This window comes from Mus caroli, unplaced genomic scaffold (genome assembly GCF_978045245.1).
Source record: "Mus caroli unplaced genomic scaffold, Mus_caroli_1 scaffold_9, whole genome shotgun sequence".
In the NCBI taxonomy this organism is placed as follows: Eukaryota; Metazoa; Chordata; class Mammalia; order Rodentia; family Muridae; genus Mus; species Mus caroli.
The window spans coordinates 79,772,501-79,789,191 of record NW_028227264.1 but is presented as its reverse complement, the minus strand read 5'-3'; the positions used below and the strand labels follow the sequence as shown (position 1 = coordinate 79,789,191).

General features: G+C 51.3%; 1 protein-coding gene across 1 annotated transcript in view; it reads left to right on the top strand.

The window, feature by feature from the left end:
- Gng7 (G protein subunit gamma 7) overlaps positions 1–16,691 on the top strand; it is a 62,872-nt gene that overhangs the window by 17,627 nt on the left and 28,554 nt on the right. The gene's annotated exons all lie outside the window — the stretch shown is intronic.

Sequence of the window (16,691 nt, the reverse complement as noted above, 5' to 3'; positions counted from 1 at the left end):
ACTCATGGGTTGAGGCTCCTTCTTAGACCTAAGAGCTGGATGTGTTCAGTTGTGCTGTGCCTTTGAGATTTGGCTTTGTTTTCTGGGTGTGTGAGGAAACCTGCAGGATTGATACTTTGTAGAGAAAAAGTTTCGTTTTGACTACCAGTCCTGTTGAAAACTTGATAGGTTAGTCTGTTTCTGTGCCTGGGTCAAAGCGTCCAAGGCTGCAGCTGCTTTAGAAGGGAAAAGGTTTGCTGAGGCTCAGGCTCGAGTATGAGCTGCATCGTCTTAATCTGATTCCTGTGACTGTTACAAACTGCCTAGGGCTGGAGCCATTATAAAGAAAAATTTTGTTCAGACTCTCGGTTCAGAAGGGAGGGCAGTGTGTCGTGTTGGAAGATCACCTGGCAACAGAATGAGGCCAGGCCTGGGCTGTTAATGTTTTGTTTTGAGACAGTGTCTCATTATGTAGTCCAGGCTGGCCTGGAATTTGCAGAAATCCTCTTGCCTCTGCCTCTTGAATGCTAGGGCCTGTGCCAGCACAGCCTTCCTTGATCTGTGGCTACAAATTATCTCTGGTAGACCCTTGAGTGTTGGAATTGAACAAATGCCCACCATGGGGCTTAAGAAATGGCTCAGTGGCTACAGCACCAGCTTCTCCCATAGAGAGCCCAGGTTCAAGTCTCAGCACCCACACATGGACTCCCAACTCTATGACTCCAGCTCCGGAGGAAACAGGACGACCCCTTCTGGGTGCTTTGGGTACTGCACACATATGCAGGGACACACATTCCATTGAAGATATAAAAAAACTATAAGAATACTTTTGTCTGTATGTCTGTCCAAATATTAAGAGTATATTAGAAGCCACGTCTGCACTACTTGATTGTGCGACTCACACCACCAGAACATAACCACACAAGGGCTTGGGATTGGGCCCAGTCATGTGCTCCTGTCTCCCAACACCCGGAAGTGGAAGCAGGAGGTTCTGGAGTTCAAGGTCATCCGCAGCTTCAAAGTGCATTGGAATTTGAGACCAACCTGGGCCACCTTTCTCTCTAAAAAATAAAGTAAAATTTAAAAGGTCAGCCCAGCATGGTGGCACACGCCTTTAGTCCCAGCACCCGGGAGGCAGAGACAGGAGGATTTCTGTGAGTTTGAGGCTAGCCTGGCCTACCCAGTGAGCTCTTATCTCAAAAAACAAAACATTAAATTTGGCTCTTATATTGTCAGGGTATCCCATGTGACATCAGGGCACATTGTGGCAGGAATGACAGAGGAGCCCCTGATGTGGGGCAGACATGAGGCTGTAGGTGGCACTTAGGGTTCAGTGTGCCCCACAGAGAAGCCTCCAGGGCTGAGGCCCTGGCCTTGGGGACCTACCAAGGAGCTCCTGATATGAAGACTTTTCTGTTGCAGAAGAAGCAGTCTTTCTTTCAGGAGCTCCACATAGAGTGGGCTGAAAGATAACTCCTGAATTTTTTTATTCTTTCTTTCTGTCTTGTTTTGGTTTGGTTTGGTTTGGTTTTTGTTTTTGTTTTTCGAGACAGGGTTTCTCTGTGTAGCCCTGGCTATCCTGGAACTCACTCTGTAGATCAGCCTGGCCTGGAACTCAGAAATCTGCCTGCCTCTGCCTCCCAAGTGCTGGGATTAAAGGCGTGCGCAACCTTTGCCTGGCCTTTTTGATTTTTTTGAGACAGGGGTTCTATGTAGTACTGGCTGTCCTGCAACTTGCTCTGTAGACAAGGCTGGTCTCTCAATTCAGAGATCTTCCTGCTTCTGCCTCCTGAGTGCTGGGATTAAGGTGTGCACAACCACACCCAGGATCTTTAATTTTTTTTTATTTTAATTTTATGTGCATTGCTGTTTTGCCTACATTTGTGTCTGAGTGAGGGTGCCTGGTCCCCTGGAACTGGATTTATGGGTGTTTGTGAGCTGTCATGTGGTTACTGGGAACTAACCAAGATACACTGTGAGAGTAGCTGGTGCTCTAACCACTGAGCTGTTAGTTCACTCCAGTGTCAACACTTTAAAAAATAACTACATGTACTTATGTGGGCATGTGCGCATGTCCTGGAGCATGTATGGAAATTTACGGGACAATTTATAGGAGCCTGGCCTCTCCTTTCTCGATGGGGAGTCGAACTCAAGTCTTCTGGCTTGGTGACCAGTGTATTTATTGCTGAGCCATCTCCCTCATCATTTAGTGCAAGTTTGGCCGCGATAGCAAACAATGTCTGCTGTTACCACGTGTGACCACTAGGGAGCAGGAGAGATCCGTGCATTTCTGCACCGCAGCACACAGGAGAGGCGTCAATGGGTTGTGTATCTCAGACAAAGCTTGGAAAAGGAAAGGTGGAGGCCAACTCCGCCGTCCACTATCCTGGGGTGACAATCACCACTCCATGCCCCCCAACCCCATGGACAAAACGAAGCTCGAGAACATGTGGCAGGGTGTGGGTGGGAAGCTCCTGTCACAAAGTCAGCGGACACAGTCAGCTCTGCACCCTGCAGACCCAGGAATGTCAGGAGAAAATAGCATGACTGGGCCACAGAGCCGCGTGGGAACCCTTCTCCATAAAACCCCAACGCTCAGGGGACCCATGTGAGCTCGGAGCCCCGGAGCAGCCCCAGCACAAGGTGTTTCTTCAAGTTCCCATTTTTCTTGCAATTTGGGGACGTTTTTGCTGGGAACATGACTGGTGCCTTTTGTCAGGAGCTGCCTTGGTGCAGGTGGCTCAATCTCTGGCTTCTATCTAGAGCTGGTTTCTACACACACACACCCTTGGCTGCTCACCCTCCGGGTCTGTTCCAGGTGTGTTAAAATTGTGCTGTTATTGGGTCTCTGTGGACAGGCTGTCCTGGGAACACACCACAGAGATACAGGTCTGTGGTGCTTGGCTCACAAGGTCACAGCAGCTGCCAGAACACCAAACATGCCCAGTGCTTTGTCACAGTGTGTTCACATTGTGTATCAGGAGTGTCCCCTGATGTGACCTAGGGTGCCTAGAGGCTTCTCCTTGCATAGTCTGCAGCTCAGGAGTCCAGAAACTTCTCAGAGCATTGAGGACTTCGAGTGTGATATTTACTCTGAGAAACAAGATGTGTTAGTGTGATCCTACCCCACGCTTCAGGGGATCCTAGGTGACATCTAGGGACATGTGCAGCTGTCACTCTGGGAGTGCTTCTGGCATGGGGGTGGAGACTGTGGAGGCTGTTGTGTTCTGTAGGGTCAAGGACACCCCACAGAGGACAACTTTGAGCTGTGTCTCCAGCACCTGGGGGACACTGATGCTTTTTTTTGTTTTTGTTTGTTTTTTGATTTTTCGAGACAGGGTTTCTCTGTATAGCCCTGGCTGTCCTGGAACTCACTTTGTAGACCAGGCTGGCCTTGAACTCAGAAATCCGCCTGCCTCTGCCTCCCAAGTGCTGGGATTAAAGGCATGCGCCACAACTGCCCGGCTGGGACACTTAAACATTCTACTAGAGTAGAATATGTCACTGGGGCAGGGGACTGACCCTCTTTTCTCTCGTGGCTTAGTGTGTGGGTTTCCATGTGAGCAGGACCTCAGTGGGAGCAGGTGGTTGAGTGGCACAGAGTTTCCAGGGTTCCTGGGAACCCCTGAGCCAGGACATCTGTTCTGAGGACAAGCTATCCCTTTTGCCCATCAGAATTGGTGGAGACTATTGCAGGGACACAGACCCTGACCAAGAATGACCCAGCCCCAAACATCCACAGTGCCCCTGACCATGGAGGAAGAATCGTCTGTGTTGTTTGAGACTCCGTTTCCTGTAGCCTAGGCAAGCTTCAGATACTCTTTATGTGGTTAATGGTGACATCGGGCTCTTGATCCTCCTGTATGCACCTCCTGAGTGCTATGTGACACGTGTGTACAATCACATGCTAGGGACAGAGCCCAGGGCTTCATGAATGCCAGGCAACTGAGCTACAAGTACCCCACCAACCAAGCTACAAGCACCCCACTGACTGAGCTGCACCCCCATCTCAGGATCTCTGTCTTTATTTTCTACAATGCCCTCTGGTCCCCTTCCAAGCCCCGGCAAGCAGCTCACTCCTTGAAACGCCACGCACCCAATTTACCATTTGAAAATCGAGATCCAGAGAAACCTGCACAGAAAGAGCTAGAAGTTTCCTCTGCAGTGGATGCTGTTGCTAAGCAACCACCTGAAGCATCAGCTTCCCCCAGAGTGGTGCTGATGCAGGAATAGGTCATTCTTGGATTTGCTGGGCCCCTGCCTCTGTTGACTCAGTGCACAGGGGGGTGACAGTCAGTCATGTATGATGATGTGTCAGGGGTGGTGGAGACACAGGGGAGTCAGCAGAGGCTAGATACAGCTCACCTGCAGTGGGTGGAAGGCATCCCACAACACCCCAGGTCCACGCCAGTGTCTGCAGAGCTGGACCCTTGCCTTGATTTAAGATTATCCTTAATTGTGTGTGGGAGGGGGTGTGCAGCACAGACAGAGGCCAGAAGGGGCGTCGTCGGGTCCCCTGGAGCTGGAGTCACAGGTAGTTGTGAGTAGCCATGTGGGAACCTCTGCAAAAGCAGGCAGGGCTTTTGTCCTTATTTTCTACGATGCTCTCTGGTCTCCTTCCGAGCCCCTGCAAGCAGTTCACTCCTTGAAAGCCTGTGCACCCAATTTACCATTTGAAAATCGAGATCCAGAGACTCCAGGCCCCCTTGGGCATCTATCTCCCCAGCCAGGAACCCCGGCTTGGGTTTCTTACATTACTGCCTCTTGGGTTTAGTTCACAGCAGCTGCTGGGTCCCCACCTGGATAACACACCTGGTTGCATCCATCCTGATGTGCCACCAACCTCTTACCTTCCCCTCATTGCCCATGGCTCAGGGACAACTATACTCCAGGCACCTGAACACAGACAGCCCAGCCTGCAGCCTGCACAGGTGTCTGCTCCATCCCAGTGTGTGTGCATGTGTGTGTGTGTATGTACATGTGTGTACGAGTATGTGTGTGCCCGTGTGCACGTGTGTGTGCGCATGCACTTGTGTATGTTGGGGGCTATATATGTGCTGGGCCTCTGTCCCCCAGGTGCCTGATCTTTATTCCAAGTTATCCATGAAAGAGGAATTCTCATTAGGAGCTGGGAATGAGGAGGTGGCTCAGTGTGTGGAGTCTTTCCTGGCTGGGCTAGTATGAAGACGTGAGTTCAAATCTCCAGCATGAATGTAAAAATGTTGGCTGCAGCTAGAACATGTGGTGGTCCCAGCCAGGAAAGATGGAGGCAGGAGGATTCCTGGGATCCTGGCCAAACAGCCCAGCTTAACAGATGAGCCCTAGGCTTGCTGAGACCCTGTCTCAAAGAGCAACTTGAAGTTGCCAGCTGAGGTGAAGGAGAGAGGCTTGGATAGGAGCAAGCCTGCTGTGTTAAGGACAGCGGATGGAGCCCCTGGGCAGCATGCCTGCCACACCACGAGGAGGGGGTAAAGATTTCATGAGGCTTCCCTGGCTGAGTCAGCTGTGCGCCTCCTGGTATGCCACATGCTGTCCCCATCACTCTGACACATTGTGCTGAATCAGGACTGTGCTGAGCACACAGTCCCGAGACCCTGGAGCCAGGAGTCCAGCAACCTTGGAGCCCAGGAGCCCAGCAACACCAGGAGGGACAGAGGACAGGGTAGAGGTGAACACGGGGCCTTGAAGTCAGAGACTCTGGCTTTGCTCAGACCAGGTGGCACGGTGACTCCTGGTTGTGCCTCGTGTGTGGGACCCACTTAGTATCAAGGGTAGGATGTCTTGGACCCTGCAGGCTGCTGAGCAGCTCCACCAGTGTGTCAGCCACAGCGTCCCTAGAAGTCCTTCTGGAGTCCCCTGGTAGGAGGCATCAACCTGGGTCAGACCCCAGAGCTTCAAGGTGACTTTCCTAGAGAAAGTGAAATTAATATTCTGGTCCTGATTGGGGCAGATGGGAGCCATAGAGGATTCTATGTTAGAGGAATGTTAGAGAAACCTAACATTTCTGGCTGAAAGAAGTGAAGGCTCGGCGTGGTTAAAGGGCGACCTTGTCCTAGATCCTCAGATTACTGGGGACAGAACGTGCCCTCCCTTACCCTGACCTGTGGGAACATTGAGTCACCTTGAACTCACAGGTGTTGGCTAAGCTTGCTGGCTAATGTGCTAAGGTGATGGATGTGGGGCGCTTAACCAGCAACCAGGATCCATGTTTCTCTTTTTATTTTTATTTTTTTATTTTTTTCAAGACAGAGTTTCTTTGTGTAGTCCTGGCTATCCTGGAATAGCTCTAGAGCAGGCTGGCCTCGAACTCACAGAAATCCATCTGCCTTTGCCTCCCAAATGGTGGGATTAAAGGTATGTGTCAGCACCACAGGGCTTCATATTTCTCTTAAATTTTTTTTTTAGATTGATTTATTTATGATTGTATACAACGGTCTGCCTGCATATATGTCTGTAGGCCAGAAGAGGGCACCAGATCTCATTAAAGGTGGTTGCTAGGAAATGAACTCAGGACCTCTCTAAGAGTAGCTCTTAACCTCTGAACCATCTCTGAGCCATCTCTCCAGCCCAACGTTTCTCTCTTTAAATCCATGATAATACACACAAAACATAAAATGTCTCGTGCACACCGTGTCTTAGCCCAGGAGCTCAAAGTTCATCCATAAGGATGTGTCTGCTCCCAGGGTCCTCTCTGGAACGTTCCATTTCCCGGCACCAAAGCTCCGTCCTCATCTCACACGACTCCGTCTTCTCCCTCGTCTTGTCCCTGAGTCTGAGGACTCCCGGGACGTCCTGGGAGTGGATCCCAGGGGTGTCCGGCTCCTGCTGCTGAGCTTTGTGTCCTTGAAGTCCCTCCATGAACAAGTGTCACGTGGCTTCTTTTTTCTCATGACCAAGGAGTCCGGTGGGGATGGACTGTGTCTGTTGATGGACACTTTTGGCTCTGGTTTCTGGCTTCCAGGAAGCACGTTGCTATGGAGACGCAACCGGCTGTGCAAGCCCCTATTCCCAGGGCCCTTGCAGATCACCTCCTCACTCATCTCGATACCTGTGCTCCCTGAACACTGGACCCTGTGTGGGGGTGGCTGAGCCTGAGAATACATCGGTAGACCAAGATGCTGCTTGCCACCCCCGCCGACCCCCACAGCTGTGTGAAGAGTAGTGTACTTCACACTTCAATAGCTGCACCTGGTGTGTGAAGCCACGGATGCATGTGTAGCCAGGGACCTGGTCGCCCTCACAGCCCAGGCCCAGCTCTCAGCACCCCTTCCCAGAATCGACTGGGAAACCAGTGTTCCTTAAGTATGTTTGGTTCCACAGTTCTGCATGCTCAGTTCTTCTCCTCTCCTCTCCTCTCCTCTCCTCTCCTCTCCTCTCCTCTCCTCTCCTCTCCTCTCCTCTCCTCTCCTCTCCTCTCCTCTCCTCTCCCGCACAGATGAGGTTGAACTCTTGATCCTCCTGCCTTGTTGGGATGACATGCCTGCTTTAAGCTCTTGAGGTGGAAGCCAGGGCCATGAGAGTGCTGGAGCAACCTCTACCCACAGAGCACAGCCCCTGGGCAGAGCATGGGCTTAGAAGGAATGGGTCCAGCTCTGCTGTGAGTTATGGTGTGTGGAGTTAAAGACCAATAAACCGATTTTAAGGAAATGAAACTCAATCTCGGGGCACAGTTCCTATAGAACTTCACCTTCATCCCATCTCCTGTGTCCAGTGTCTCTCCACCTCCTCCTCTGTGGACGCTCTGTGACCACAGACCTGAGCCAACCACAGCCCGCCCCATCAGGACAGCCTTGGCGGTGGGAACTACTCAAGCCACCAGATCAACAGGATGTAAAAAAAAAAAAAAGACAATCGAGAAAATGATGCAAATTAGAGAGATGTGGGCGGGACTTGGAGGGCAGAGCACCTTCCAGGCAGGCAAGGGGGGCCTGGGCTTCACCCGCATCACCACAGGAATCAGGGCAGGGCGCTGGGGAGGTCAGCTGAGTCATCCTCTGCTGAATGGGGAGTTCAAATCCAGCCTGGGCCACATGAGAACCTTGTCTCAAAAGAGCCATATGGCCAGAGGTTCCCACAGCAGCTGGACTTCTTAATCTGTGTGGATAGCCACCTGGGAGCCCAGGGCTCCCCTACTGCAGCAGCTGGCTGTGTGCACAGCAGGTTTCCTTGCTGAAACTTGGCAACCTTCCTGGCTCACCTCAACTTACCTTTAGGTAAACTCAAGCCCAACTCCTGGTTTCTCTCCCCCTCCTCCTTCTCAGTGGGTAGAGTGCTCCCCTAGCACGCAGGAGGCCCTGGGTTCTGTCCCCAGAGCCATGCAAACTGGGTGTGACAGGACACACCTGTTGTCCTAGCACTTGGAAGGTTGGAGGCAGGAGGGTTAACCTCAGCTACGTGAGACCCTGTATCAGAAGTGCACAAATGGAATTGGGCAGTGGTGGTACATGCCTTTAGTAGACAGAAGGAGGCAGTTCTCTGAGTTCAAATCCAGCCTGGTCTACAGAATGATTCCAGGACAGCCAGGAACTTAACAGCTCAAGAAACCAAAAAAGGAGGAGGAGGAGGAAGGAGGAGGAGGAGAAAGGAGGAGGAGGAGGAAGAGGAGGAGGAGGAGGAGGGAGAAAAAAGAAGAAGAAGAAGAAGAAGAAGAAGAAGAAGAAGAAGAAGAAGAAGAAGAAGAAGAAGAAGAAGAAGAAGAAGAAGAAGAAGAAGAAGAAGAAACAGACACACGGATGGGCCTTGGTTCTGAGATCTCAGAGGGGTCAGGTGTGGTCCTGAGTAATAAATCCTACACAGAGAAGCGTGGCTTGATCTTAGGAGATATGTGAGGTGACTGTGAGCCACAGATTCTCCTAGGGTGAATGGAATCCTCTAGCCAAAGGGTTAATTCAGTTTGGGGGGATTGTGGGTGGTGATTGGGGACATGTGTGAAGGTCCCACTTAGGAACTCTTTGCACAAAATGGGTAGACATCAGAGACTGGGCTAAGCATTCTGCTGACCTTGAACTCCTTATCCTCCTGGCTGCGGATCTGGGATGCTGGGATGACAGGGATGTGCCCTGCCACTCCTGGTTTATGTGATGCTGGGGGTGGAACTCAGGGCTTCCTGCACTCTGGACAAACTCGCACTCCACATACGGAGCAGCGGCTCCAAAATATCGTTCTTCATTTGCAACATTAAATTGTGAAATACGTGGAGGTTTTTCTCTTTTGATACTCCCCTTGGGTTCCACACAGACTTGGACCTCAAATTGTGTTCAGTGTTGAATCCAAAGGTGGTGTGTGGACATGGCCACCAGGGGGCAGCACACCCCGCCGCTGGCCTTGCTCCCGCCCGGTCCCTGCAGCTGAGTCCCACAGTCTAGACGCTGGCTGGGCGGAATTCCTCTCCCCTGAAGTCAGCCTTGTCATCCCTCCCCAGTCTGCTGTCTGGCCATGCATTGGCTCAGGAGGTCTGGGGAGCCCTTGGGGAGACTTCAGGTCAGGGGAGCCCCACCTTCTGCAAGTCCCTGTGTGACAGGAGGACCAAGATGTCCCTGTATGGGGGGACTAGGCTAGGTGGACTCTCAGGCTCCCTCACCGGCCACAGGGCTGGGGACAGGCTGAGTTTCTGTCCTGACTTTAGTTTTACTGTTTAGAAGCAGGTGTTTGTGGGAGCTCTAGCCAGACAGAAACCAAGCCTGGGAGACAAATCTCACAGCTACCTTGGGGCCTGGCCCGTGCAAACAGGAAAAGGTTTGATGGGGCTGTAGTGTGGCTTCATAGTGACTGCTGCCAGTGAGGGAGGCTCTGGGTTCCAACCTCAACGCCTTGAAATCCAAAACAATGAAAGAAAGGGAAAGGGGCACTTCCTACAGGGCCCTGGAGATAAATAGGGACATCGCATTAGGTAGGAAAGCCCACTACTGCTGACCACGCCCCCAGCCCTCAAGGGGTGAGGGGAGTCTGGGCGGGACTCCACACTGACCACGCCCCCAGCCCTCTTTTTACTTTATATTTTTTAAAGACTCATTTATTTATGTATATGAGACTCTTGTTTGCACGTATGCCTGCATGGCAGAAGAGGGCATCAGAAACCCTTTTAGATGGTTGTGAGCCACCATGTGCTTGCAGAAATTGAACACAGGACAGCGCTCTTAACCACTGCACCATCTCTCCAGCCCTCTTTACTTTTCGAGACAGTCTTCTTTCTCTTCTCTTCTCTTCTCTTCTCTTCTCTTCTCTTCTCTTCTCTTCTCTTCTCTTCTCTTCTCTTCTCTTCTCTTCTCTTCTTTCTCTTCTCTTCTCTTCTCTTCTCTTCTCTTCTCTTCTCTTCTCTTCCCTTCTTCCCTTCCCTTCCCTTCCCTTCCCTTCCCTTCCCTTCCCTTCCCTTCCCTTCCCTTCCCTTCCCTTCCCTTCCCTTCCCTTCCCTTCCCTTCTCTTCTCTTTTCTTTTCTTTTTTGAGACAAGGTTTCTCTGTGTAGCCCTGTCTATCCTGGAGCTCTCTTCTGTAGACCAGGCTGCCCTTGAACTTACAGAGGTCCACCTGACTCTGCCTCCTGAGTGCTGAGACTAAAGGTGTGTGAAGTCTTACTCTGTAGCTCTCTGGGAACTTGGGTGTCCCGATCCCTCAGTCTTCAGAGAGCTTGGGTAGACAGACGTGCCTTCCCTGTGCACCACACCCTAAGGACCTGAGAATCAAAGCAGTCATATGTGAGAGACTCTAGTCCCCGAGCCTGATCCCCAGTCTCCTTCTGTTCTGACCCCTGACAGGGAGGTACAGGGCAGACACAGCCCAGGTTACAGAGGCAGCTGGACTCCGATGTGGCCCTTGGCCAGGTGGGGCAGAGGGCAGTGCTCACCGGTATGCTGTCTCCAAAGCTGATAGTGTCCTAAGGAGGCCTTGGCAGGCTCCCAAAGCTTCATGGGAACACTGCAAGGTCAGAAATTCTTCACGGGGGCTGGTGAGATGGCTCAGTGGGTAAGAGCACCCGACTGCTCTTCCGAAGGTCCAGAGTTCAAATCCCAGCAACCACATGGTGGCTCACAACCATCCGTAACGAGATCTGGCGCCCTCTTCTGGAGTGTCTGAAGACAGCTACAGTGTACTTACATATAATAAATAAATAAATCTTTAAAAAAAAAAAAAAAAAAAAAGAAATTCTTCACGGGATCACCCTACCTTCATGTCCTTCCTAGTCATGTTCTGTAAGAGCCGGGCAAGCAGATGCATACTTGTGATCTTAGTAATGAAAATACACAGGCAGAAGGATCAGGAGCTCAGGGACAGCCTGGGCTACATGGGTCCATGAAGTAACATCAGCAACAAAAACAACAACAATAATAAATGTAATAAAATAACAGCAGACTTCAATAAGATACATTTCCCTTAGTGGTGCAGGGGTCCTCTTGGGCTATCCCAAGACCCTCTGCCTGGCCTTGGGAGGGTCGGGGTCCTGGGAGGCTCAACCCAGCCTGTGTGCTCACACAGAGATTCACAACAGGCAAACCTGGGAAGGCCCACGCACAGGCCCAGGGTGCGCACAGACCCAGGGTATGCACAGGCCCAGGGTGCGCACAGGCACAGGGTGTGCATCATGCAGTATTATGCAGCCATAAACAGGAGCGATGCTCTGATAACAGGACAATGTGGCGGGACCTTGGGAGACTCTGTGACAGGAAATATCCAGAACAGGAAAATTTGGAGACAGAAAGTGGATTGGTGGTTGCCAGGGTTTGTGGGACTGGATAGGGGCGGAGTGAACGCTAGGAAGTTTTTGGGTTTTTTTGTTTTTTGGAGGGGGGTATTCTAAGTCTGGAGCTTGCACAAGGTTGGGAATGTACTTAATACCACTGGCTCGTGTGCCTACAAATGGTTCAGTTTATACTCTGCAAACTTAAACCAAAACCGAAACAAAACACTCACAGGAAAGAAACTGTTCTGGGTTGCCCCCACCCCCACCCCCCTGCCCCGGGGTGGCACCTGAGATTATGAGCCTGGGCTGGCTGAGTCCCTGCAGGGACCCTCTGCAGTCTGCAGGGACCCTGAGTCTCTGAACTTCCCTGGGGCGGCAGCGTCCAGCCCTGCGGGTGTCCCTTGTCCCATAGGTAGCGTGGGGACAGGTGCACCTGCTCCGACACGTAAACCAGCTGCTGCTGGATTAAGCAACTACGTCACGTAGTGGGAGAGTAACAGGTCGCTCCGGGGCTGTCCGGGGTCCCGGGTGTGTGAGCACTGGGAAGCCTCGCCGTGGCCCCAGATGCCGGATCCGGCGGGGAAGAGCGGAGTGGGGGAGGGGGTCACCTGACCCGGCCGGGGTGCGGATCGGAATCGCTGCTGAGTCACTGGGGACTCCGGGTTTTTCCCGGCTCAGGCTCCACCTCCGGGCATCCGGAGAACCTATTTGCCCTTTTCCAGGTTTCATAACCGAAGCCTCCTGCCAGGCGCTTGTCACCGGTGGCAGCGGGAAGGCTCCGCCATCCTATTCTGTTCTCCACTGCCCCCGCACCCCAGAGCCAGGACCCACCACCTCTCCCCAAATGACAGTAGCCCCTTGCCACAGCTCCTAGAGCCTGGGGCTGCATCAAGCCCCTTTGTGCTGGGCCTGGGGGCCCTTGCTCTAACAGCTTGTGGCTGACATTTAAAGGGAAGAAGTGACAGTGACAGTAGCTGGACGTGGGGTCCACACGCGCAGCCCACGTTCCCTGTCACCCTCCTGGTAATGCTCCCTCTCAGCGCTTGAGCGAGCACTAGCCTTGCTTGCAGAGTACCTGAGTTCAGTTGCCAGCACCCAGGTCAGGGGTTGGGGACCGAGAACTGCCTGTGGTCCCTAACATATGTATGCCTCCAGCTGGGTCATACCCCCACAGGACCCCACAGTCCAAGGAATACGGTCCTACCCCATGACTCTGCTGCCACACTTATGCGTGTGTGTGTGTGTGGTGGGTGTCTGGATGGTAGGGTATGGGCTAACCTAAATCTGGGGGAGGTGTGTGGGTGGGCTAACCTAAATCCTCTCAGAGCAGCCTCCATCTTTGCCCTTAGAAGCAAACAGTCATCACAGAAGGCAGGCACTGGCTTCTTCCTGTAGCTTTAGTTAAGTGACTTTGTTTTATTTTATTTTTTTAGTTTTTTTGTAACAGTGTATCATGTAACCCAGACTGGCTACTGAAGTCACTGTGTATCTGATGAATGAATCTGAGCCTCCAATCCTCCAGCCTCTACCTCCTGAGTGCTGGGATGACAGGTGTGTGTGTGTGTGTGTGTGTGTGTGTGTGTGTGTGTGCGTGCGCGCGCGCGCGTGCATGCCATACCCGACTGCCTCATCCTCATCACATTTCCTAAGAACTTCAGTAAATATATTTCCTTAGGATTGTTGTTATTGATTTGTTGAGATTTTTACATATGACAGGCATGTGACACTGTGGTTTGATGATTTTCTTCTAGCTTTTTAGTGGTCTCGCTCCTTCTGCCATCTGAGCCCCTCCTATTTGAAGCCGGGATATAAGGTTCCCCTTCATTGCTTCTTTAGGTGAAAATCTTTAGCAAGGAGTTGAGGGAGAGAGACAAACTCAAGGTCATAGTGAGAGAGACAAACTCAAGGTCATAGTTGTGGTTCTGCATAAATTCTCCCTGAAAAAATAATAACTTTTGTGAGAAGTGGAAACAGGGACAGGCCCCTGAGGTCAGCGCCTGACGGAAAGGCAGCCGTGCTTCTGTGAGTCATCTTCTAACCTCCACAAGTGCACACACACGTGCACGTGCACACACACACAACTATACACATACAATAACACACACACATGTACATATACTCACACATATAAACATGCATGCACTCTTGAGTGTGCGCACAAGAGGTATGGATACACATGTGCACAAACACGTGCACACATGCATTCACGTGTGCGTGCGCACGCACATGCATGCACACACACACACGCACACACACACACACACACATTTTTTGAGATGGTGTCACATATATATATATATTCCTGACTGGCTTACAACTTGTGGTGATCCTCTTGCCTCTGCTTCTCTAAGTGCTGGGATTAGCCATCACACCTGGCTGATTTAAAAGATAAAAGTCGGGGGCTGGAGAGATGGCTCAGCAGTTAAGAGCACTGACTGCTCTTCTAGAGGTCCTGAGCTCAATTCCCAGCAACCACATGGTGGCTCACAACCATCTGTAATGGGATCTGATGCCCTCTTCTGGTGTTTCTGAAGATAGCTACAGTGTACTCATGTTAAAAAAAAAAAAAAAAAAAAAAAAAAAAAAAAAAAAAAAAAAAAAAAAAAGGGAGATAAAAGTCCAAACTTCTGCAAACACTAACGAAAGGACACAGTGGGAAATCCTCAGAGCAGCTCAGGGTCAGACAGGAGTTGTGACTCTTTTAAGTGACACAGAGGTCAAGTTGGCTACCTTCAGAGATGCTGAAGCTTCCTGTACCGGGGCAGGTCCCCAATCCTGCATCCTGCCGTGTGCAGCAGGATGGGAGAAGGTTGGTTTTTATCTTCCCTTTGCCGTGGCATTGAGTGCAGAGGTGAGCTACACTTTGTTTGAGAAACTTCCTGTCTGTTCTCAGGACCTGTGTGGTTGCTAGGTGACCAAAGGCGTCAGAGTTCCTTGTGATCTCACTCAGCTCAGACAGAGAAACTAGGGATCGAAGTCCAGAAGCAATAAGAACCAGTGCTCCACAAACGGGTCGCCTCTGTTCATGTGTGCAAGTGTGGGTGGAAGAACGGATATGTGGATGGGTGGATGAATAGATGGATGGGGTGGATAGGTGGATGGATGGGTGGATGGATGGGTGGGTGCACTGGTAGATGCACAGATGGATGGCGAGACAGGTGGATGGGTGGATGTATAGTTGGATTCATGAGTGCATGTCCAGGTCAGAGGACACTTGGCATAGGTTTCAGGAATCAACTTCAGGTCTTCAGATTCCTTTGTAGCCAAGAGTTCCCAAGGCACAGCCTGGATCAGCAGTCTCAAAGCTGAGATAAGATGATCCGAGCTCACGAGGACGAGTGATTGGAAAGGCCTGGATGGGTGCGTCTTGTTTATATGGACAGGTTCTTTCTGTGTGGCTGTCACCACTGTCACCACTGTACTGGTGCTTGCTCTGTGGAATCCATGGAGCTCCGCCTGCGCTGCCTCTGAGTGCTGGGATTGACGGCTGTGCCACCAAGTGCGCTGTCAGCAGCTTCTCTAAGATAAGATGTTATACATTCTTTTTTTTTTTTAAAGATTTATTTATTGGTTATATGTAAGTACACTGTAGTTGTCTTCAGACACTCCAGAAGAGGGAGTCAGATCTTGTTACGGATGGTTGTGAGCCACCATGTGGTTGCTGGGATTTGATTTCCGGACCTTTGGAAGAGCAGTCGGGTACTCTTACCCACTGAGCCACCTCACCAGCCCCGATGTTATACATTCTTATGTTCATGCAATCATTCTTGCAGTCTGTTTCAAGAATTTAAACTAGCCCAAAGTTCTCGCTTCGTCCCCTGGCCACTTCTGTTCCTGTCCTGGAGTCCACACAGTGTGGCCCTTGTGTTTGAGTGCCACTGAATGCAGATGTCCTCAAGACCCCTCCACACTGTGGGAGGAACTGGGTGACACTCTAAGTGACTGAGGTAGACGTGGCATCAGGGCCTGTCTGTCCTTGTCACAGGCCCCACCTAAAGGTAGAAGAGCCAATCCAGATACAAGGCTGGAGAAATCTGAGAAGATGCAGAAACCCGAGATATTGGGGCTGGTGTCCCCGTCACACCTGAACAAACAGACCTCTAAATCAATCAATCAATCAGAAGGTTGGGCTGGAGGGTGGCCATGGAAGAGAAACTGGCTTCCTGGGAAGGTGGCATGTGCTACAGTGCAGGGCACCAACAACCAACCTAGGCTGAAGAACACGGAGAGCCCAGATGACTGTGTCACCCAGGCCACCATGTGGGCCGATCACTGTGAACTCAGTTCCCACAGAGAGGCCAAGGAGAGTTACGTCATCAGAGGAGCGAAGGTCAGGGAAGGGTGGAGAAGAAATATGGTTTCTGACTTGAGAAAGCACCGGAGGGCAACATCCAGCCTCGGCCTCCCTGGGCTCTGGTCCCCTTTCTCAGCAGAGGGGGCAGAGGGAGGGCAAGCCCTTTGACCACCCCAGCCCTGCTCCATGCAAGTCTCCAGCTGTCGGTCTTGAAGGCAAACAACCCATAATACCTGTGCCCTCTGCAAAGCCGGTTTACTTTGATCTCTGTGACCTACCTTTCTCTCTCTCTCTCTCTCTCTCTCTCTCTCTCTCTCTCTCTCTCTCTCTCTCTCTCTCTTTCTTCCTTCCTTCCTTCCTTTCTCTCTTTCCCTCTTCCTCTCTTCCTTTCTTCCTTTCTTCCTTCTTTTGCTTAGTTTTGGTTTGTTCTTGAGACAGGGTTTCTCTGTGTAGCTCTGGCTGTCCTGGAGCTCCCTCTATAGACTAGGCTGGCCTTGAACTCAGAGATCCTCCTGCCTCGGGATGTGTGTGACATTCTAATTTGTGGTCCTCTCTTCCTTCTCGAGGGATCTGATTAATATGCACAGTCTGCTGCCCTGGCCTTCAGTGGCCCTGGCGCAGCCCCACCGGATATCTTGCAGCGCATGGCGGTTGGAACTGTTGTACCACAGACCTTAGCTTCCAGGAGGCCTTTAACAAGTGGCCTTTACCTCTTCTGTCCCCATTTGCCTAGCTTGTATCTC